This window comes from Tachypleus tridentatus, chromosome 11 (assembly GCF_004210375.1).
Source record: "Tachypleus tridentatus isolate NWPU-2018 chromosome 11, ASM421037v1, whole genome shotgun sequence".
Classification (NCBI taxonomy): domain Eukaryota; kingdom Metazoa; phylum Arthropoda; class Merostomata; order Xiphosura; family Limulidae; genus Tachypleus; species Tachypleus tridentatus.
The window spans coordinates 17,440,246-17,451,034 of record NC_134835.1 but is presented as its reverse complement, the minus strand read 5'-3'; the positions used below and the strand labels follow the sequence as shown (position 1 = coordinate 17,451,034).

At 30.8% G+C, this 10,789-nt stretch overlaps 1 long non-coding RNA gene across 1 annotated transcript in view; it reads left to right on the top strand.

Moving 5' to 3' along the window:
- Nucleotides 1–758: 758 nt before the first annotated feature.
- Nucleotides 759–10,789, top strand: part of LOC143231438 (uncharacterized) — a 33,264-nt gene continuing 23,233 nt past the window's right edge. Inside the window, exon 1 of the long non-coding RNA XR_013016922.1 lies at nt 759–822. This is a non-coding gene — a long non-coding RNA (uncharacterized LOC143231438). The remainder of the gene's footprint in view (nt 823–10,789) is intronic.

The following is a 10,789-nucleotide window of genomic DNA, read 5'->3' as shown; positions in this document are numbered from 1 at the left end:
CTTATTATACGAGTCGTTCTTGATACGTAAGTCTCATGTGTTCTCTGAGTAGTTTATTTTTTAACATGGATGTCTTTCTTTTACATTTTTATCAGGTTTAGAAAATTAACAGAAAAAATTTGGAATAAATATTTCCTTCTTAAAAGTTTTCAAAATAATAGCTCGGATACCTGTCTTTTTACAGTTAATAAACAATGAAACTTTTCACAATGTACCGTGTATTGAAGACTTAAAGTATAATCATAATGTATTATATTGTAAAGATAACAAGACAAAACCATTGTTATAGAATAATATGATCCAGTTCAATTTAGTCTCAGTTATCAGTTTCAAGTCAGCAGAAGACGTCATGAACATATTTGTACTTTCCAGAAAATAGCAAAATCATCTGTAAAACAGAAACAGATGAACCTTGTGAGTAACCGTCTAGTTGTCGTACATTAAAGTAATAAAATAGATTCTGTTTAATACCCTACCAGTTTGTAACTGATATGATATTAAACATACGTTCAACTGTCAAATTACGAAACATACGTTTTATTAATATACTCGTTGAAATATATATGTTGTTTCAATATTTACTAACAGCGTGAGAACAGTACGTAACGCTTTTCATCGAAGTCTGCTATATGGTAAGAATCAATACTCGAGGAAAGCATCAAAGGCTTTCCATTAGAGGGAGCCACAAGTTTGTCGCTGTCTATTGAATTTAAAGGCACAGAGCTGGTTTGTGAGTCAGATTTTGTGGGTTGTTGTTGCGTTACTCAGTTGAGACGATGTAACTGGTAGAGAAAGCTAGCAGACACAACTTCAACAACTTAGGTAAATACATTAGTTAAATATGAGTCATTTTCTATAGCCTGTTTTCTGTAAATATGTTTTAGAGATCATATGATATCAACTATGGTTTTGAAAAAACGCAAACTAGATAAAAAAAACAATATTAATGTTTTCAGATACTCGCGGATATCGTTACAAAATACAATAAACATTTAAGTGCAGAGCTAGTCAAACATCGAGATAAACATCATTGAGACATAAGTATTGAAACATCATAGAGACGTAAGTATTGAAACATCATAGAGACGTAAGTATTGTTTCTTGGAATTTGTGTACAATAAGTAGCATATAACATTAAAGTGAGTACACAATTTAAAATATTGACTCTACATGTTTCACGTTACAATGTGTACTCATTATAACATCGGATGTTATTATTTATTATTTTAAAATTACAACTAAATGCCAGGAAATAATACGAGTCTAGAAACAGAACTCATGGCGAAGAGACTCCTGACAACGACGTAGCAACGTCTCTTTAATTATGCACTTTGTTTGTTTTGAATTTTGCGCAACGCTACACGGGGGATATCTGCGCTAGCCGTCCCTAAGTTAGTAGCGTAGGATTCGAGGGCAGACAATCAGTCACTATTACCCACCGCAAAGTATTAGTGTATTCTTTTACCAACGAATAGTGCGATTGACTGTAAATTATAACGTCTTCAAGGCTGAAAGGGCGAGCATGTTTGGTGTGACGGGAATTCGAACCCACGACCCTCAGAGTACGAGTCGAGCACTTAAGCATCTGGTTATGTGGGGCCTTATTGTGTACTGATGTTAAAGATGAGTGTTATGTATTATGAAGAGAAAAATTACAATTTTAACAGAAAGTAGGGATATTTGGTTATTCGTAGAATTGCTATAACAAGTATATAAAACAAAGTGAATGCTGTGATTAAAATGTACACAAACAAGTAACGTGTTACTAAATGACAAAAAAGATTTTCAATCCATACTTTGGCTGGCAAATTTAGACTGCTTTATTTAGCCATACGGATCAGAGTACCAACCAAACTAGGAAACAAAAATAGTTTGAAAACTATCCATCTAGTTTCAATTAATTTATTTATTTTCTTTTTGTCGCAGCATTTATTGTTTCTTGGATACTTCTTACAACAATTCCAAGGATAATAAACTGTGCGTGTATGTGTTTTCTTATAGCAAAGCCACATGAGGCTATCTGCAGAGTCCGCCGGGATTAATCGAACGCCTGATTTTAGCGTTGTGAATCCGTAGGCTTACCGCTGTACTAGCGGGGGCCTTATTTATTACTAGTTCAACACTAACAAGTCTTAACTTTGGTTTAGTAAATTTTAATACTCTATATGTGTACTTTTATGTTGTATCTGCATAAAGTATATACTTTACCTTTAAATTTTTCCACGTGTCTATACATCTTTGCGCAGGTAGCCCTCGTGTAGCTTTGCGCGAAATTTAAAACAAAACAAATCATCCATTAATATGTAGCCCCATTTGTTGGGTTGAATTGGATTGAAAAGATGTTAAAGGACGTGCATTATACGTTTACTATTTATATTATATCTGTATATATATAATATAATATTTATCGGAATATTAAAAACTGAGATTCACAAACCAGTCATGTACGCTGAAGTTTTCTAGCGAGAGTCCGAGCCACCAAGATGGTAGCCCCACTGACGTGATCACGTAGGAAGTTAGTAGATATAAAAGTTGCTGTTTTTATACTGGAAATGCGAGCGCCTTTTAAAGATGTAATAATATGAGCTCATAATGTACCGTAACGAACACGTTGAATGGTCGGATTCTCATTTGCAGATTCGATAGAATGGTTTCGGCACGTGAATTATTTGGAATCCTTGTGGATCCATTCCATTAAGTATTACAGTACTTAAAACTTTACCAGATAAAACTGCATATATGTAGAAACGTTATATACATGTATTATTTATTCCAAATCTAGTTATAACATACTTAACTAAAACTTGATATTATGATTTAACAATTGTCAGACAGAGAAGAAATGATACATAACGAAATGTGTGTAATTATCCACCTAGTGTGAGCATATTTTTGTTACCTGGTTTGAAGTGTTTCTACTTCTACTATAGATTTATCACCCGGTTTGAAGTGGTTCAAATTCTACTATATTGTTGTTACCTGGTTTGGAGTATTACTACTTCAACTATAGTTTTATCACCCGGATTGAGGTGTTTTTAATTCTACTATATTGTTGTTACCTGGTTTGGAGTGTTTCTACTTCTACTATAGTTTTATCATCTGGTTTAAAGTGTTTCTAATTATACTATATTGTTGTTACCTGGTTTGGAGTGTTTCTACTTCTACTATAGTTTTATCACACGATTTGAAGTGTTTCTAATTCTACTATATTGTTGTTACCTGGTTTGGAGTATTTCTACTTCTACTATAGTTTTATCATCTGGTTTGAAGTGTTTCTAATTCTACTATATTGTTGATACCTGGTTTGGAGTGTTTCTACTTGTACTATAGTTTTATCATCTGGTTTGAAGTGTTTCTAATTCTACTATATTGTTGATACCTGGTTTGGAGTGTTTCTACTTGTACTATAGTTTTATCATCTGGTTTGAAGTGTTTCTAATTCTACTATATTGTTGTTACATGGTTTGGAGTGTTTCTACTTCTACTACAGTTTTATCATCTGGTTTAAAGTGTTTCTAATTCTACTATATTGTTGTTACCTGGTTTAGAGTGTTTTTACTTCTACTATAGTTTTATCATCTGGTTTGAAGTGTTTCTAATTCTACTATATTGTTGTTACCTGGTTTGGAGTGTTTCTACTTCTACTATAGTTTTATCATCTGGTTTAAAGTGTTTCTAATTCGACTATATAGTTGTTACCTGGTTTAGAGCGTTTCTACATCTAATATATTTTTATCATCTGGTTTAAGGAGTTTCTAATTCTACTAAATTGCTGTTACCTGGTTTGGAGTGTTTCTATTTCTACTATAGTTTTACCACCCGGTTTCATGTGTTTCTAATTCTACTATATTGTTGTTACCTGGTTTGGAGTATTTCTACTTCTACTATAGTTTTATCATCCGGTTTGCAGTGTTTCTAATTCTACTATATTCTTGATACCTGGTTTGGAGCGTTTCTACTTCTAATATATTTTTATCATCTGGTTCAAAGTGTTTCTAATTCTACTATATTGCTGTTACCTGGTTTGGAGTGTTTCTACTTCTACTATAGATTTAACACACACGGTTTGATGTGTTTCTAATTCTACTATATTGTTGTTACCTGGTTTGGAGTGTTTCTACTTGTACTATAGTTTTATCATCTGGTTTGAAGTGTTTCTAATTCTACTATATTGTTGTTACCTGGTTTGGAGTGTTTTATTTCTACTATAGTATTATCATCTGGTTTGAAGTGATTCTAATTCTACTATATTGTTGATACCTGGTTTAAAGCGTTTCTACTTCCAATATATTTTTAATTCTACTATATTGTTGTTACCTGGTTTGGACTGTTTCTACATCAAATATATTTTTATCATCTGATTAAAAGTGTTTCTAATTCTACTATATAGTTGTTACCTGGTTTAGAGTGTTTCTACTTGTACTATAGTTTTATCATCTGGTTTAAAGTGTTTCTAATTCTACTGTATAGTTGTTACCTGGTTTAGAGTGTTTCTACTTCTACTATAGTTTTATCATCTGGTTTAAAGTGTTTCTAATTCTACTATATAGTTGTTACCTGGATTAGTGTATTTCTACTTCTACTATAGTTTTATCATCTGGTTTGCAGTGTTTCTAATTCTACTACATTAGTTGATACCTGGTTTAAAGCGTTTCTACTTGTACTATAGTTTTATCACACGATTTGAAGTGTTTCTAATTCTACTATATTGTTGTTACCTGGTTTAGAGTGTTTCTACTTCAAATATATTTTTATCATCTGGTTTAGAGTGTTTCTACTTCAAATATATTTTTATCATCTGGTTTAAAGTGTTTCTAAATCTACTATATTGTTGTTACCTGGTTTGGAGTATTTCTGCTTCTACTATAGTTTTATCATCTGGTTTGAAGTGTTTCTACTTCTATTATATTGTTGTTACCTGGTTTGCAGTGTTTCTACTTCTACTATAGTTTTATCATCTGGTTTGAAGTGTTTCTAATTCTACTATATTGTTGTTACCTGGTTTGGAGTATTTATACTTCTACTATAGTTTTATCATCTGGTTTGCAGTGTTTCTAATTCTACTATATTGTTGTTACCTGGTTTGGAGTGTTTCTACTTCTACTATAGTTTTATCATCTGGTTTAAAGTGTTTCTAATTCGACTATATAGTTGTTACCTGGTTTGGAGTGTTTCTGCTTCAAATTTATTTTTATCATCTGGTTTAAAGTGTTTCTAATTCTACTATATAGGTGTTACCTGGTTTAGAGTGTTTCTGCTTCAAATATATTTTTATCATCTGGTTCAAAGTGTTTCTAATTCTACTATATTGCTGTTACCTGGTTTGGAGTGTTTCTACTTCTACTATAGATTTATCACACGGTTGGATGTGTTTCTAATTCTACTATATTGTTGTTACCTGGTTTGGAGCATTTCTAATTTTAATATATTTTTATCATCTGGTGTAAAGTGTTTCTAATTCTACTATATTGTTGATACCTGGTATGGAGCGTTTCTACTTCTAATATATTTTTATCATCTGGTTTAAAGTGTTTCTAATTCTACTATATTGTTGTTACCAGGTTTGGAGTATTTCTACTTTTACTATAGTTTTACCATCTGGATTGCAGTGTTTCTACTTCTACTATAGTTTTTTCATATGGGTTGAAGTGTTTCTAATTCTACTATATTGTTGTTAACTGGTTTGGAGCATTTCTCTTTCTACTATAGTTTTATCACCCGGTTTGAAGTATTTCTAATTCTACCATATTGTTGTTGCCTACTTTGAAGTGTTTCTACTTCTACTATAGTTTTATCACCTGGTTTGAAGTGTTTTTAATTCTACTATATTGTTGTTACCTCGTTTGGAGTGTTTCTACTTCTATTATAGTTTTATCATCTGGTTTGAAGTGTTTCTAATTCTATTATATTGTTGTTACCTGGTTTGCAGTGTTTCTACTTCTACTATAGTTTTATCATCTGGTTTGAAGTGTTTCTAATTCTACTATATTGTTGTTACCTGGTTTTGAGTATTTCTACTTCTACTATAGTTTTATCATCTGGTTTGCAGTGTTTCTAATTCTACTATATTGTTGATACCTGGTTTAAAGCGTTTCTACTTTTAATATATTTTTATCATCTGGTTTAAAGTGTTTCTAATTCTACTATATTGTTGTTACCTGGTTTAGAGTGTTTCTACTTCAAATATAATTTTATCATCTGGTTTAAAGTGTTTCTAATTCTACTATATAGTTGTTACCTGGTTTAGAGTGTTTCTACTTCAAATATATTTTTATCATCTGGTTTAAAGTGTTTCTAATTCTACTATATAGTTGTTACCTGGTTTAGAGTGTTTCTGCTTCAAATATATTTTTAGCATCTGATTTAAAGTGTTTCTAATTCTACTATATTGTTGTTACCTGGTTTAGAGTGTTTCTACATCAAATATATTTTTATCATCTGAATAAAAGTGTTTCTAATTCTACTATATAGTTGTTACCTGGTTTAGAGTGTTTCTACTTCAAATATATTTTTATCATCTGGTTTAAAGTGTTTCTAATTTTACTAAATTGCTGTTACCTGGTTTGGAGTGTTTCTACTTCTACTATAGTTTTATCACCCGGATTGAAGTGTTTTTAATTCTACTATATTGTTGTTACCTGGTTTGGAGTGTTTCTATTTCTACTACAGTTTTATCATCTGGTTTAAAGTGTTTCTAATTATACTATATTGTTGTGCCCTGGTTTGGAGTGTTTCTACTTCTACTATAGTTTTATCATCTGGTTTGAAGTGTTTCAAATTCTACTATATTGTTGTTACCTGGTTTGGAGTGTTTCTACTTCTACTATAGTTTTATCATCTGGTTTAAAGTGTTTCTAATTCTACTATATAGTTGTTACCTGGATTAGTGTATTTCTACTTCTACTATAGTTTTATCATCTGGTTTGCAGTGTTTCTAATTCTACTACATTAGTTGATACCTGGTTTAAAGCGTTTCTACTTCCAATATATTTTTAATTCTACTATATTGTTGTTACCTGGTTTGGAGTGTTTCTACTTCTACTACAGTTTTATCATCTGGTTTAAAGTGTTTCTAATTATACTATATTGTTGGTACCTGGTTTGGAGTGTTTCTACTTGTACTATAGTTTTATCACACGATTTGAAGTGTTTCTAATTCTACTATATTGTTGTTACCTGGTTTAGAGTGTTTCTACTTCAAATATATTTTTATCATCTGGTTTAAAGTGTTTCTAATTCTACTATATTGTTGTTACCTGGTTTGGAGTATTTCTGCTTCTACTATAGTTTTATCATCTGGTTTGAAGTGTTTCTAATTCTATTATATTGTTGTTACCTGGTTTGCAGTGTTTCTACTTCTACTATAGTTTTATCATCTGGTTTGAAGTGTTTCTAATTCTACTATATTGTTGTTACCTGGTTTGGAGTATTTATACTTCTACTATAGTTTTATCATCTGGTTTGCAGTGTTTCTAATTCTACTATATTGTTGATACCTGGTTTGAAGAGTTTCTACTTCTACTATTGTTTTATCACCCGGTTTTAAGTGTTTCTAATTCTACTATATTGTTGTTACCTGGTTTGGAGTGTTTCTACTTCTACTATAGTTTTATCATCTGGTTTAAAGTGTTTCTAATTCTACTATATAGTTGTTACCTGGTTTAGAGTGATTCTACTTCAAATATATTTTTATCATCTGGTTTAAAGTGTTTTTAATTCTACTATATTGGTGTTACCTGGTTTGGAATGTTTCTACTTCTACTATAGTTTTATCATCTGGTTTAAAGTGTTTCTAATTCTACTATATTGTTGTTACCTGGTTTGGAGTATTTCTACTTCTACTATAGTTTTATCTTCTGGTTTGCAGTGTTTCTAATTCTACTATATTGTTGATACCTGGTTTGGAGCGTTTCTACTTCTAATATATTTTTATCATCTGGTTCAAAGTGTTTTTAATTCTACTATATTGTTGTTACCTGGTTTGGAGTGTCTCTACTTCTACTATAGTTTTATCATCTGGTTCAAAGTGTTTCTAATTCTACTATATTGATGTTACCTGGTTTGGAGTGTATTTACTTCTACTATAGATTTATCACCCGGTTTGATGTGTTTCTAATTCTACTATATTGTTGTTACCCCTTTTGGAGCATTTCTACTTTTAATATATTTTTATCATCTGGTTTAAAGTGTTTCTAATTCTACTATATTGTTGATACCTGGTATGGAGCGTTTCTACTTCTAATATATTTTTATCATTTTGTTTAAAGTGTTTCTAATTCTACTATATTGTTGTTACCAGGTTTGGAGTATTTCTACTTCTACTATAGTTTTACCATCTGGATTGCAGTGTTTCTACTTCTACTATAGTTTTTTCATCTGGGTTGAAGTGTTTCTAATTCTACTATATTGTTGTTATCTGGTTTGGAGAATTTCTCTTTCTACTATAGTTTTATCACCCGGTTTGAAGTATTTCTAATTTTACTATATTGTTGTTACCTAGTTTGAGGTGTTTCTACTTCTACTATAGTTTTATCACCTGGTTTGAAGTGTTTCTAATTCTACTATATTGTTGTTACCTGGTTTGGAGTGTTTCTACTTCTACTATAGTTTTATCATCTGGTTTGAAGTGTTTCTAATTCTACTATATTCTTGTTACCTGGTTTAGAGTGTTTCTACTTCAACTATAGTTTTATCATCTGGGTTGAAGTGTTTCTAATTCAATTGTATTGTTGTTAACTGGTTTGGAGTGTTTATACTTCTACTATAGTTTTATCATCTGGTTTGGAGTGTTTCTAATACTACTAAATTGTTGTTACCTGGTTTGGAGTGTTTCTACTTCTAGTATAGTTTTATCATCTGGTTTGAAGTGTTTCTAATTCTACTATATTGTTGTTACCTGGTTTGGAGTGTTTCTACTTCTACTATAGTTTTATCATTTGATTTGAAGTGTTTCTAATTCTACTATATTGTTACTTACTTACTTTCAATATAAAATACTTTAGGATTTTGTTATCCTTTTTATAGTACACTCAGCAGTACGTCTGCTGACCTGACCCCTTGAAATTGGGTTTCGAAACTTACGGTGAAAGAGCATATAGAGACCATTGTGTAGTCTTATACTTAATAATAAGAAACATATTAAATATTTCAGAATCATGTAATACTGTTTAATGTTTTGCTTACTATAAAAACTGAAAGGGCTTACAACACAAATTACTTTTATTTATTGGTGAAAAGTGTTAAATAAAAATAATTTCATTAAAATGTTTGTTTAACTCAAACATCTTACATATTTAAATGTAATGAACTAAAATAGACTTGTATCAGTTCTTCTCTAACTTATCTTTCTGTCCACGCAGATATTCTTGAAACAGAAATTATTTTTAGTTAAAACATCAGGTTCGTTTTTGTTCATGTTTGTTTTTTATTTTTCGTTGTATATTTATTCAATATACAAACAAATCATTGCTATTTTCAAAATATTGTATCCAAAGAATAGAACTCACAATTTTATCTTCTCATAAATGTCAGCTTTAGTGTATTCAAGAAGCATTAGTGTATACAAGAAACACTTTGACACAAGAAGCATTAGTCTACACAAGAAGCATTAGTCTACACAAGAAGCATTAGTGTATACAAGAAACACTTTGACACAAGAAGCATTAGTCTACACAAGAAGCATTAGTGTATACAAGAAACATTAGTATACAAGAAACATTAGTGTATACAAGAAACACTTTGACACAAGAAGCATTAGTCTACACAAGAAGCATTAGTGTATACAAGAAACATTAGTATACAAGAAACATTAGTGTATACAAGAAGCATTAGTGTATACATGAAGCATTAGTGTACACAAGAAGCATTAGTGTAAACAAGAAGCATTATTGTATACAAGAAGCATTAGTGTATGAAGAAACATTAGTGTATACAAGAAACATTAGTGTATAGAAGAAGCACTTTGACACAAGGAACATTAGTAGAGAAAAGAAAATTTTTATCTTGACAACAATGTGTTTTTTCTGATTACAACAAAATCTTCTGACCTTTTAAGAGACATTTCAATAAATGTTTTGTAATGTTTACAGTGCTATATTTTGTTAACAGCAAGAAAGTACTTCTACTATAGTTTTATCACCCGGTTTGAAGTGTTTGTAATTCTACCATATTGTTGTTACCTTGTTTGGAGTGTTTTTAATTCTACTATATTGTTGTTACCTGGTTTGGAGTGTTTCTACTTCTACTATAGTTTCATCATCTGGTTTGAAGTGTTTCTAATTCTACTATATTGTAGTTACCTGGTTTGGAGTGTTTCTACTTCTACTATAGTTTCATCATCTGGTTTAAAGTGTTTCTAATTCTACTATATTGTTGTTACCTGGTTTAGAGTGTTTCTACTTTTACTATAGTTTCATCATCTGGTTTGAAGTGTTTCTAATTCTACTATATTGTTGATACCTGGTTTGGAGTGTTTCTACTTCTACTATAGTTTTATCATCTGGTTTGAAGTGTTTCTAATTCTACTATATTGTTACTTACTTACTTTCAATATAAAATACTTTAGGATTTTGTTATCTTATTTATAGTACACCGAGCAGCACGTCTGATGGTCTCACCCCTTGAAATTGGGTTTCGAAACTTACGGTGAAAGAGCATATAGAGCCCATTGTGTGGTCTTATACTTAATAACGAGAAACATATTAAATATTTCAGAATCATGTAGTACTGTTTAATGTTTTGCTTACTATAAAAACTGAAAGGGCTTACAACACAAATTACTTTTATTTAT